General features: G+C 39.4%; 1 protein-coding gene across 7 annotated transcripts in view; it reads left to right on the top strand.

The window, feature by feature from the left end:
* DAB1 (DAB adaptor protein 1) overlaps positions 1 to 12,847 on the top strand; it is a 654,787-nt gene that overhangs the window by 476,082 nt on the left and 165,858 nt on the right. For 5 of the 7 annotated variants that reach the window (XM_083742749.1, XM_083742751.1, XM_083742752.1 and 2 more), the window contains one exon: positions 6,690 to 6,804. The exons of the other annotated variants lie outside the window; for them this stretch is intronic. The gene's annotated coding sequence lies outside the window, so the exon portion shown is untranslated. The remainder of the gene's footprint in view (positions 1 to 6,689; positions 6,805 to 12,847) is intronic. 7 annotated transcript variants of the gene reach the window in all.

Raw genomic sequence — 12,847 nt, 5'->3', positions numbered from 1 at the left:
CCTTGAGAAGCATTTATGTAGTTTTCTATGGATCTAAGCCTTATGCTTTTGAAATATCTCTGCCTTGTTGTTGCATTAGACTTGTATTACACTGATGCATTCCATTTTTATTTCATTTGAAGAAATGCATACAGGTTGTATGGCCATCTGTCATGGATGCTTTAGCTGAGATTTCTGCACTGTAGGGGGTTGGACTTGATGACCTTTGGGGGTGCCTTACAACTCTACTATGATTCTGTGATCTAATTTGAAGAAAGAAAAACAAAAAATCTTCTATGATGCACTAGCTACATAAATCACGAGGAAGATAAACATGCATTTTTCTGATTTTTAAGGTTTTTACTCTTCTTTGTCAGATCCAAATTTCTACCCAGTGTCTTCTGACATCAAAAATTAATGTCTTGCAATTAGGTTGGGAGGGTTGCAAAAAGAAAAAGGTTAAAGGAGTTGGGGACAGGGGGACTGCCAGTACTTTGACTGGCTGTGCTAAAAATATACACAAAGTCATATCAGCCATTTAGCTGAATTTTATACAGAACTGCATTATTTGTGCATAACTACTCACTTAGACTTACCGCTGGATGCTATATGTCATTAAAATTTAATCACTGCTCTGTGACACTGAGGTCAGGGAGGCTGGTCTGAGAGAATGGAAGGAGAGAGCAAACTTGATGGGTAGTGAAATATTTCAATCAGTGAGCACACTGATTTATTTGTTTAAGGAGGGACCTGAGGGAAAATGAGTTGGGCTGTTTTCTTGCAGGTAAGCTGCAGGGAACAGTCAAGATATTATCCAGAAAGGTCAGAGCTGTACATCACAATAATCGTGCATAATAACAACAGTCTAAATTGTCCCATTTTTACACACTGCAGACAATCAATTGAACTGGCAATATGAACTGTCTTACAGCCATTTACCAAGACACATAGGCAAGGCGAACTCTTTCCACACTTTGATGATGGGGGTTTTCTCCACAAGAAATGCAACAAAAGGTAGCAAGCACTCTTTAATATTCATACATTAATTTTTTGAAGACAGCATTTTTATTGTTACCTCTGTTGCCTTGGAGCATGGGTTTGGCTTTTTTTAATAGGTTGGATCAGGCAGTGTAGGACTTGCCTGGTTGTGTCAGTGGTTGTTGGTAACTGTATCACATAAGGGGGGAAATGACCTCATGGTCAGGGATGTGACCCCCTTTTTGACCAAGAATAAAGACAAAGTTCCTTATTGTCTCCCCTACTAAAAGTCATGTTTTGCTATGTTTGTAAATCCAACAGGGTTGATTAATATGTCTGCCTTTCTAGCCTATTTCCCATCTGTTTGTGTAGGCTTGTACCTAGTTTATAGAGGGATGTTTGTACTGCTTAACATTAGCCTGGTTCACGCATTATGCCAAGTGAAACCATGGCTTAGCATAGATGTGTGTGTGTGTGTGTTTGTGTGTGTGTGTGTGTGTGTGTGTGTGTGGAGGGTGGGTCGTGGGGAGAAGATTGTGACTTTTGCTCTGCCCCAGTCATTCTGCTACTGCACTGTGCTGAGCTAAGTCATTGCTTGACTTGGCTTACTGGATTAGCTCTGCACAATCTGTAACCATTTTTTGTGTGCGTTTGTTTTTTGATTTGCAGCTCATGTTCAGGAGACACAAACCTTGAGCCCTGGTTCATATTAAATCAAGTCATGGCTCAGTATGGTACACTATCAAGCCATGGCTTTGCTCAGTGCACCACAGCTGCAAAATAAGCAGGAATAGTGAAGCAGACATGGGGTGGATATACTCAGAGAAAAAAACCTCGATATAAATAAGTCATAATTTTTTTTATTTATATATATATGCACCGCTGTGTAAAACCGCATAGAAACATTTTGTGCTTTACAGCGCCAACTGGTGTTGCATGTTTATAACACATTCAGACTGCTTTTTTTTAAATTAATGTAGCTGAGTCCCAAATCTCCTCCCTCAGAGCCCACACAATTACACTTTTGCACTATGGTGTGCTTTGGCATGTGAACCAGGCGACTATCTCTGGCCTCATCCAAGCTGTCAATTACTTCAGGGGAAATGATTCTTGGAAGTCTTGAGTAGGAACTGATAACTACCATTGGATACCATTTTGTATGGTTTTAAATTTAATACTTAGAGAAAAAATAGTTTGCGATATTTTATTTCACTTTGTCTACAAAGCCATTTGCAGATGTCTGCGAACCCTTGAGCAGCAGAGTGTTAGTCTCTTTGGTTCCCTCCCACTGGTAGCATACTTTCCTCCTCCAGCCGCATCCCTTTGCACCACCTGGTAGTGCAGGGATTTTCCAAAATATGCTTTCCTCCCTGTTCTGCTGACAGATGGCTTCTGTTAGTGGAGGACACCAATAGGATTCCACCCTGTATTCAAAAACTTGAAGAGTTATGCATCAAAGCCAATCAGCCAGAGTCAATTAAATGTGCCCAGTTAGTCAGACCTGGCAAAAAGCCATGCCAATCTAGCCAAATATATATTTAAGACACTCTCCTCTTTGTGAACTGCATTTGGAACAGCATTTTCAGTAACAAAATGGTGAATCAAAATCTATATATTCTGTTTCCTATGAATCAGCTGACAGGACTAGGAAAGCATTCGGTCATTTGTGATTCATTGTATCTCTGAAGATCCTGTCTTGCCCACCGTCTTCTGTTATTGCTGTAACCATTATTTCAACATATTCTCTCTATCAAGTGCAAGATCAGAAGAGGTTAAGCTCAGGGTTGTTTTTTTTAATATCACTAATATCTTAGTATCATTAAGAAATGCATACTTGTTGGGAAAATACTACAGCTACAGCTACTGCTACTGCAGTAGATAACATCAGTGAATAGATAAAATTAGTGAATCATAATTATCTTACAAGACAATTTCCAGTAGATGCTTTAAAAATGTGGAAGGAAGTAGTAGGACTTGGATGACACAGTGGGATGGAATTGAGAGTTCAGACTCTATCACACTCTCATGGGAGCACAACACGATAGGATTTGACTTGTAATTTGGCTCGAAATTGTATTTTTACCAACCCACTTTTACTAGTTTTTTTTCTGATTAAACTGGGCTGCTAGAGTCTGGCTAAATTGAATGCCCCCTCCTTCCTCGAAGAATCAAAGCAGCCGCTTCAGGCAGTGAGTTTGTTGGCCAAACGAGACATGATGTCAAGTGAATTTTCGTATGCAATACTCAATGTTTAAAAAATAAAAATAGCATTACTTGAGAGGGTAAAAGGTATTAGTTTATGAAGATTGCAACTGGTGTGGAGGTGAAATTTGAACCTTCCTCACCAGCACATGGTTTGCATTCACATGGCCTCAGGGTCAACCACTGACTTATTCAAAGAGGACTGTGTGAGACTCCTTGAAACCATGGAGAGCAGCTGCCAATCAGTGTAGGAAATGCTGAGCTAGGTGGGCCAAAATCTGACTTAGTCTAAGGCAGGCATCCCCAAACTCAGCCCTCCAGATGTTTTGGGACTACAGTTCCCATCATCCCTGACCACTGGTCCTGTTAGCTAAGGATGATGGGAGTTGTAGTCCCAAAACTTCTGGAGGGCTGAGTTTGGGGGTGCCTGGTCTAAGGTAGCTTCCTGTGCTGCTTTTTGGCCTCAACAGAAGATTTTTCCTCAAAGCAAATACCAGCTGCCGAAGAAGGATTTTCCCCAGGACTACAGCATGGAAGAAAAGGGTTAAATTCTACCTCTATGCCAGCTGCAATGATTAAAGCTGATGTAAAATGTTTTAAGAAACCATACATTGCAAAGGCATTTTTAATGCCATGTGTAGTTTGGCCTTGCATGTGAGAACATGTAGGGATATAACCTTCATCATAACTGCTAAAAGCAACAGAAGACCTATTTTCTAATGTGGTGATTATATGTAACGTAAGGATGACCAAGAGGTTTCAAAATTTATTCCCATCAGAAGAGGTTTGTTGAGCAACCCCAACTGTGTGCCCCATGGAGTTGGTGTACATTGCCAGCGTTACTATTTTTTCATGCATAATCAATAACTGTCAGGTTTCTTTGAGGAGCAGATTGGAAACCTTGTGCTTTTTCCGAGAGTCTGGTGTGGCTACTGTAGAGCTGGATTACTGCTGTGCTGAAATAAATTATCCAATTTCTCAAATGCTTCTCTTCCCTTCTGGAAGATGCTTCCATTTTTCTTCCTCAATCTCAGAGCACTTTTTGGAATTTTGCCAGATTTTGCTTTGTATTGTATTTTAATATTTTGTTGGAAGCTGCCCAGAGTGGCTGTGGAAACCCAGCCAGATGGGCGGGGTATAAATAAATTATTATTATTATTATTATTATTATTATTATTATTATTATTATTATTATTGGGTTTAGTATCTTCTTTCAGCAGTAGGTGCCAGTCCATACATGGTCCCCTGCAGCTGACTTTGTTAACGTCTTTTGACTTGCCTGAGCAAAAATATTCAGTAAGTGCCTGGGCAGGTATGAAAGTAAAGCCCAACCTACTCCACAAATCTCTGAAAAGGGTCCACACAGGAACAATTGTTTGTGAGTTCCTTCCTTCCTTCCTTTTTTTTTTAAATTAGCAATTGTTTATACTGGTTAAGATTTCTAATTCTGTTTTTTCTTCCATGCTTTACATTAGTTTTCTATTTCTGTTGATTACAGTAGCCCTATGTGAGAACTCTCCCCCCTCTTTCCTCCCAATAACAAGAGAGGTTTGCTGCCAAATACAATGGCTTTTTCACCCCTGGCAGAATGTTGAAATGGTTCACTAAATATCAGGGCCTATGGCAGAGCAGCGAAATGATAATCTCACCAACTCAACTGTCAATCTGGGTTAAAATATGTTAATATCCAACCCCCTTTGTAGTTATCCACACATGTTTTGCTTGCTAGCTGTCAGAATTACAGCTGACCTCTTGCTCAAAAGATCTGGAACAGTTAGCAAATGCTGAGGGATGTTGCTTGCCAAGGGAAAGATCAAAATAGGTCCCTGGAAGATTAGACTGAAGGATTATTTGAAAGGAGAGGATTTGTGTATCTGTAGTATGCTTTTCCTGCAAGTGATATTTTCTAGGGAACAGAAATAGATATTCCATTTCTAGGCTATTTTTACATTTGTTTGGGCACTAAAGCAGAGATTAGCTATGAGATTTGAAGGAAGAATACAGGTTGAAGTAATTCTCAATATGCCTCCAAAGTTTTAGCAGCTTATGAATTGTACAGTAATGTCAGCTTACCTCAAGAATAGTTGTTTCAAAAATCTTAACATGTGTGCCATGCATCATGGTGTTTTGTACTCCACAGGAATGTCATAAAATCCAGCCTGGGGATTTGTCAAAAAATATTGCCTTGAGCGAGACCTCAGGTTTTGTCTGTCTAAGAGTCATGTCTTTACTGTGATCTGCTGACACAACTGATAGCATCCTTCCCTTAGTCATTGTCTGTGTACATTCACATATATACACTAATTGTGTATTTTCTATATTGCTTTTAAATTAGGAGTATAATTTAGGTTCCTTAGATTGGGCAGATTCTATTTCTTCAAGAGGAAGAGCAGGCACTGAGGCAAAAGCCAACTAGTAGGTGGATGTAACTTCCAGGCTTCGTGCCCAAAGAGCAGGTAGAATAATTGAGTTGGACGGAACCTTGTAGGCTGTCCAGTCCAACTCACTTCCCCTTCCCCATCTTCAGAGAGAGTCTGTTCTACTGTGAAACAGCTCTTACTGGCAGAAAGTTCTTCCTAGTGCTACAATACCACTCACCCGTGAAACTGGTTCTGCTCTTTAGACTCTGATGGCACAAGGATTTCGGTATGCTATTGCTTGCCCAATTTGTAAAGGTTGTGGATGTCACTGCAATGTGACATGTGCCCCAAATCAATCTCCATTGCTGAGCAGCAGAATCATATAATGTATACAATCCTGGTTACTGTAACTGCAAAGTATATGCTCATTCTGTGTTATCTGCAGTATGCCTGATAAGTTAAATACCTCCTTATAAATTAGGTCAGATGTCAAAAATAATGTGTAACTTTGTTTAAAGACCGTAAAACAAAATTATCTGTGGGAGGACTGTAAGCAGATTCTGAGGATATGTTTCTTTATGCCTCATGCTACCCTCCCAGGGTCATTGGGCTGGAATTTTGCATGTATGTGGTACATGACCTGAAGCTCAAGGGAGAGAAGTGGGAGACTCTTGCTTCTTGATTTCTGCCAAAATTCATCAGTGTGCCTAAAGAGATTATTACAGCGGTTTTTATTCCTGCAAACAACAAGTAGCCAATACATTCTCAAGCTCATGTAAACCAGCAAGTTTTGTATTCTCCACCCCACCCCCCAATCCCGTGTCCTAGAAACTTATTATGCTAATACTGAGGTTGGGGGTTGGGTGAGAGAAACAATGAAGGAAGATTTCTGGTGTGTGCTTTTTTAAAAAAAGGGGGGGGTGAGAGGAGAGCCCTTCATCCTTTCCTGAATAACATGATGAATTGTGGAAGCTGTGATTGAAAATTCTAATCACAGCCTTGCAGTCCTTCAGATCGCAACCGTTGACAGTTGATTCACTCCTTTTCATGCCTGCTGCCTTGCACTGTTTATGGTGTCTCTTATGCATGAATCTATCATTAGCACACAAAGCATGATGGATTGGTTGGGAAACCTCTGTCCTCAGAACCTGGGAAATGCTTCTTTTTCAGAATCGCAGAGCCTGTGTGTGACACCGTCATGAATGAGAGAAGGAAGTAATACTATTGGATGTGCCCGCTTGCTGCCAGTTTTGAGACGCAGCAAAAATGATGCATTGTGGGGAATGTAAGTATATGGCCTGTTCTTCCCTCATCAGCTACCAGTGTAGAATAAAACATTGATCACAATCAGTGCAAGCTACTCCTAGCAAATGTATTAAGAAGGTGATGTCCTTTCAAAAATCCAAACCGTCGAAGAATTCCTCCTCAAACTGCATGTAGTACATTCAATCGTTTTGACTTTCAGAGAAGTCATAAGAACCGAAAAGACTGCGGGTTAATTGGTTTTGATCTCCGTGGAGATTTTCTTTGCACCCTTTGACTGTGAGATGAGAACCACCTTACTACATTCACAGGTTGCTTTTTTTATTTGCTTGGGGGTTTTTTATTTGTCTTGGTGACAAAAGCAAATGCATTTTGGCAGAGAAGGTAGATCAATAGGAACAATTTTCAAATGCTGAATCAACACAAAAGTAAAAACAGGCATGTTCAAAGACATCAGAGCTGTACTGTACTACAGTGCCTTGTAATAAATGAATTTGCACCGATGAGTTGACAGTGGTTTGAAGTAACATCATCTAAAGTTTATATTATGGTTTTTGGAAGGCAGCCTTAAAATACAATAAGAAAAAAAGTATTAACAGAAGTTGTTTTTAAAAGAAGATGGGGCAACATGCTGTTATAGAAAACAAATTTTATTGAGGCTGTATTTTCTTTCTACAAAGTACTTTAAAGAGTGTTGAGTGAAATCCTAGAAACAGATATACCTGCTGCAACTTTGCAATAATAAAAACTTGCAATAATAAAAAAGCTCTAAAAGGTAGTAAGAATTTTCCCTCTTTGATTTGCGTTATTGTGGGATTTTAATTGGTTATATAGAAAATACTAGCATTGTTCTGGAACGCAGGCAGTAGCAATCCAAAATAGAAATTTAGGTTGTTTACCCAGATGGAGTCACTAACATTAATATGTTTTTGTGTTTCTGTATGGACAACATAAATGTGGTGTCTTTAAGGATAAAATGAAGGGGTCCACAGATTCATCTGCTGGGTTGTCTACCCTAGGTTGACTAGCCTTACTCCAGATGCCCCATAGAGATAGCCATCACCATGAGTTTTCTTGTCATTGCAGAAGACATAGCAAGAGATATTCCACTTAATTTAGAGCTTTTGCCAAAGGCAGAAAGAGCACATGTCTCACCTGCTCCTGTCTTCTAAAAAGGTTCATTGTGAAGATAATAGAGCCATAAAAGCGGAGTAAAGCATCTAGCTGCAGGAACAACATTTGAGGCGGTGTCAAACTCAGCCCAATCCCCTTTCTTCTCTCTCTTGTTTGCTCCCAAAGATGTTTAGCAATTCTTTTGAAAAGATGAGAAGAGACTGGACTACATTTCAGAAAAGTCAGAGCTTCCTGTATTCAACTGGGCTTGTATATATGAGGCAGCTGGTTGTGAATGAGCTAGTGGCTAGAAATTGCATGTCTTTGCCTTAGCCCACAATATTTAGCAGAGGTGGGTACATGTTGCAATCATGTTTTTAGTAGGTGCAGTATAGGAAGCAGGCCCATGGGGGTGGGGAAGAAAGAGAAGCACATACAGCCAAAGGTAAATTTTATCCTATTTTCTTTTTTAGTCCTTACTGTTCAATATAGCCACAACACACTCATGTGCTGATTGTTTGCTTGAGTAAGAAGAGTGTGTGCGGTCAGCTCTGCTAGCTGGATCATACAAAACTGTGATTATAGCCTTCTGTTCTTACAAATTATAAATTATATCTCATTTGGCATTATCTTAACCATGGAAGCCACACTAACACTGTTATCATGTAATATGGATGTGTAAACTCATCTGTAAAAATATCTTGGGAAACTAAGATGGGAAGCTGTGTATCACTTTAATAGATCTTCCTTTTTTCGATTGCAGCATTCATTTGATCATGCCCTTGTACTTTCAAATATTTAATCTTCATTTTTTGGGTGTGTATGTGTCATGTACTGGTTCCATAATTACAGTGCTCAATGGTCTCCTTATGTATAACAAAATCTCTACCTGGGAGGCTACTATGAGTTAATGAAAAGTGCATTGATCACATGCTGCTCTACATCCAAGTTTCAGCTCATTTATCTGAAGGAAGCGTTTTCCGTGTAGGAGCTTTCTCATATGTGAATGTGAATCAGCTGTATAGCAGATTAGAATTCCTGCTTCATCCATAAGCATGCATTAGAAGAGTAGAGGAAAATCCAGTCTAAGCATCCTGATTATGAGTACAACAGATGGTTAAAGGGTAACTAATACACATTAAGAGGTCTTGAGTAAAAGCCCAGAGTTTCCCCTCTTAACCAAAGCCCTTGCTTCTTCATTAGATTGTCTACTATTTTTATGTGAGCTACGTAGCATCTTTGCAAGATTTGTGGTCTTCGTTTTCCATTTATCTTTTTGTTTGCTCTCCTGACCCATTTTTAAACTACCATTTTATCACTTGCTTGACACATTATAGATGCCACTAAGCCATAAGCTGCCCTACTTTTACTGCCAGTTTCCTCAAAACCTTAGTTTACTGGTAAGAGCAACAATACTTAAACTTTTTGGGGGGGAGGGATTTGTAAACAAATATGTTTTACTGATGTGATGATTTCTAATTGACCCACATTAGATCATGGACATAGAAATTTTACCCTGTCTAATCTGAATAAATTGGGGTTGAATCCCAATGTGTGTATGAATGGTAACTTCTTTATAAGAACTAAATGACATAAGTAATTCTATTTGGTCTCTGGGAAATGGTTTTCTGATTTTGTTCAGTATACGGTGCTAAGAGTAGCAACCAGCAGCCATGAAGTGACTAAGGCCTCCTGAATCCTGCATTATGGTTTCCTCAGCCACTTCATGTATTATTGAGAAGCTTATTTGCTGCTCCCCCACACAACTCGGGAGACGTGCCAGTCTGTCAGTGGAGATTAAATACAGAAATAGAAGTATGTGAAACTGAAGATATTTCTGCAAATGATCTCTCCACCCCCCCATCCAGCAAACGAGAGGCAATATCATTCTTCAGAAGCTCTTGAGGAATGTGTAGAGTAGAACTGAGGAGGTAGCTTGGAGACGGTCACAAGGGTCAGATTAGGGAGGCCTGGAGGATAACATTTGGCCCCTAGGCCTCAAGCTCCCCATCCCTGTTATAAGGCATATTGCTGTTAATTCTGTGAGGGAGCTGTCTTCTATAAACTCCCACACACACATTTGCCTGTGCTCATTTAACTCTGTGGTGCTCTGCTCTTTTCATTTTGTGTTGCTTCTCCCAGGAATAAGGCCTCTTCCTGCCTCCTTTCCCAGTTCAATACTTGGCCTAGAATTAATTTGATGCAAGTGAACATTGGCACATTATAAATGGAAATGAGACTGCTGACACTTTACAGGCATTGAACAGTTCTTAGGTGGTCACAGCTTCTGAGTGACTGTTAGTCTAGAGGGATTGCAATTGGTGACCTAGAGTGAAAGGTCCTGGATCTCATTACAAATAGCCTGACCACTCATTTCCATCAAAAGCTGTGCTTTTGTTTTTTTGCACACTAGAACTTTAGGTCCAGTGCATTTTGTGCACCTTTTTTGGTTTCAATAACAAAATGTCTCAACTCATTAAAATGCAGCATATTGTTTACAAACTGGTGTGGAAGCTCTCTGTGATCTGTGCAGTGTAAACAAAAGTATATACCTTTATTTGGCGTTTCCGGCATGCATACCATGATGAATCAGTAGGATATTCTAAATGATATGCAACAAACTCAGAATCACTGCGTCAGAGAATTGCATCAAAAATGGTCTGAGTATATATGTACTCAACTGAGGTCCTTCAGAGGGCCAAACCACATCCTATGCTACACATGTGACATGCAGCTGTATCTCTGCTGTTTCTTTAATTACATGCATAGGGTCCTCAAGTGTTATTGGGATCACAGCAAGCAAAGCCACAATCAGAATGAAAATTGGTTATCTCCCCATGTATCAATGCTGGGGGGGGGGGGATTCCTACTGGTGCCGGTGGGAACATTTTTCTAATTCTTGTAGCTGTGCCTTGGGAAATATTGTCATTTTGATCATGGCTGAATGTGGAAGAGAGAAATCTTCCCTCCCTATATGCAGTAATCTGGATACCAATCATTACCCCTGACACCAATAATTAAAGACATAGCTACACGTTAAGCACAATGTAACATTTGGCCCTCAAATAGCCTAGCCTGGTCATTGTTTGTTCACCTGTTTCTATCTGTCCTGTTCATTAAAAATATATATATATTATTATATATTGTGTCCTGCATTTAGCTTTATTGTTGCAAGCTGCCCTTCTATGTGGACAGGGAATACAAATGTGAAGAGTAAATTTGTATTTGTATTTTACTTCAGTGATAAGTAATGCTACTGTGCTTGATCACAGTCATAGGTAGTTAAGGGGTATATAAATTGTTTGCTTAAATAAATAAATAGCATATTTTTCAAACTTACATGTCTTTAAGTAAACATTTTTTCTTTAAAAAGAAACTTATGTGATAAAGTGTAGGCCAATAGCCTTGAAGTTTATTATGAAGCATCGTTGTAAATACTGTAATACCAGTGCCTAATAACTTTGAACTTGTTAGGAACTTAGTGCAGCCTATTGTGTCTTACATTATATATAAACAATATATAAACAATTCTGGTTTGTGTTTGTGTTGCTGTTCAGCATGGACTACTATGCACAAGAATGTACCTCATATTTATTATTATTATTATTCCACTCCTGGTTCATCTTTCCCCATGATTTTATGCAAACCTTTATGCTTTTTGTCAGTTGCTTTGAAACATCTTATGTATCAAGCTGATAATAGTAATGATGATGATGATGATGATGAATGAAGCAGCAGAATGAAGTTTTGAGGCAGTATAATGCATTGTACCACTGATACTGCAGGTGTGGGGTATTAGTTTGAAAGCTTCCTCATGCAAGAAATGCCTGGCAAACACTGCATTCTCAGATGGAATACTTTATTTCACCTCTTTAGAACTCTACTAATTTATTCCTAACCCTTTCTCCAACATGTGTAAACCAGGCTTAAATCTAAGATCGTACAGTATTTTGCCCAAGTTATTGATAGATATTACAACAAGTATCTGCTGAAGGCCAGTGAGCATAGAACAGTGGCTGGAACACTGTTGCTAAATAAATAACACCATCTAGCAATTAGATGGCTCTAAGATACTTGAGCCAGCTCACTGGGCCTAATTATTACTGCATGCATAATATATCAGTAAACACTGATGAAGACTTCCACACAGAGCTAAGATTATATATTGGACTGGGACTCAGATATTTGTGTCGCAGGAATTGGACTGTTTTAGAACTGGAGGGAATATTTGTGGCAAACATAAAATTCATATCCTCCAGCATCTGGTTGACCATGAAAATAAAACATTTACTATCTCAAGCAGTCTGACCCTTAGTAGCTCTACCCCCTAACTAGAGAGCAACAACATCAGCAGTGACATCTGTGCCTCTGTATTAGTGAAGCAGATGTTTTACTTCTCCTCTGTCAGCCCTGCACCCATCTAAAAGTCAATTTATCCACCATCATTTATACAAGTGCATATTCTCACCCACACTTCCACTACATCAGTCACCCTGGCACATTTCCTGTCAATCACATGCAGATTTCTTTCTCAATTCCAAATAGATAGGTATTTATTCCTACTCCTGAAGACTCTAGGGCCGATGTTGTCTCATCCTATGTAAGAACTTAACCTGGTCCCTGCTGGATCACATCAAGGGTCTATCTAGTTAGGCATACTTTTCCCACACTGGATGACCAAATATGTATGGGAAGTCCAAATGCAGGGCATAAATGCAATAGACTGTCCTACTGTTATTGTTCATCAGCAGCTGCATTTAAGAAGCATGTTGCTTGTGAGTTTGGAGGTAGTATGAAGCCCTTATGAACCATTGCTAACCATATCTTCCATATCTTCCATCACCACATCTTGTAGTAGTGAATTCCATAGTTTAACTATGCACTGTCTGAAGAAGTCTTTCCCTTTGTCTGTCCTGAATCTCCAACCCATGAGCTTCATTGGATGACTGCGT

Source organism: Podarcis gaigeae, assembly GCF_964106915.1.
Source record: "Podarcis gaigeae genome assembly, chromosome: 6".
NCBI lineage: Eukaryota > Metazoa > Chordata > Lepidosauria > Squamata > Lacertidae > Podarcis > Podarcis gaigeae.
Note: the sequence above shows the minus strand (reverse complement) of the source record. Positions and strands in the feature narration are given on the sequence as shown.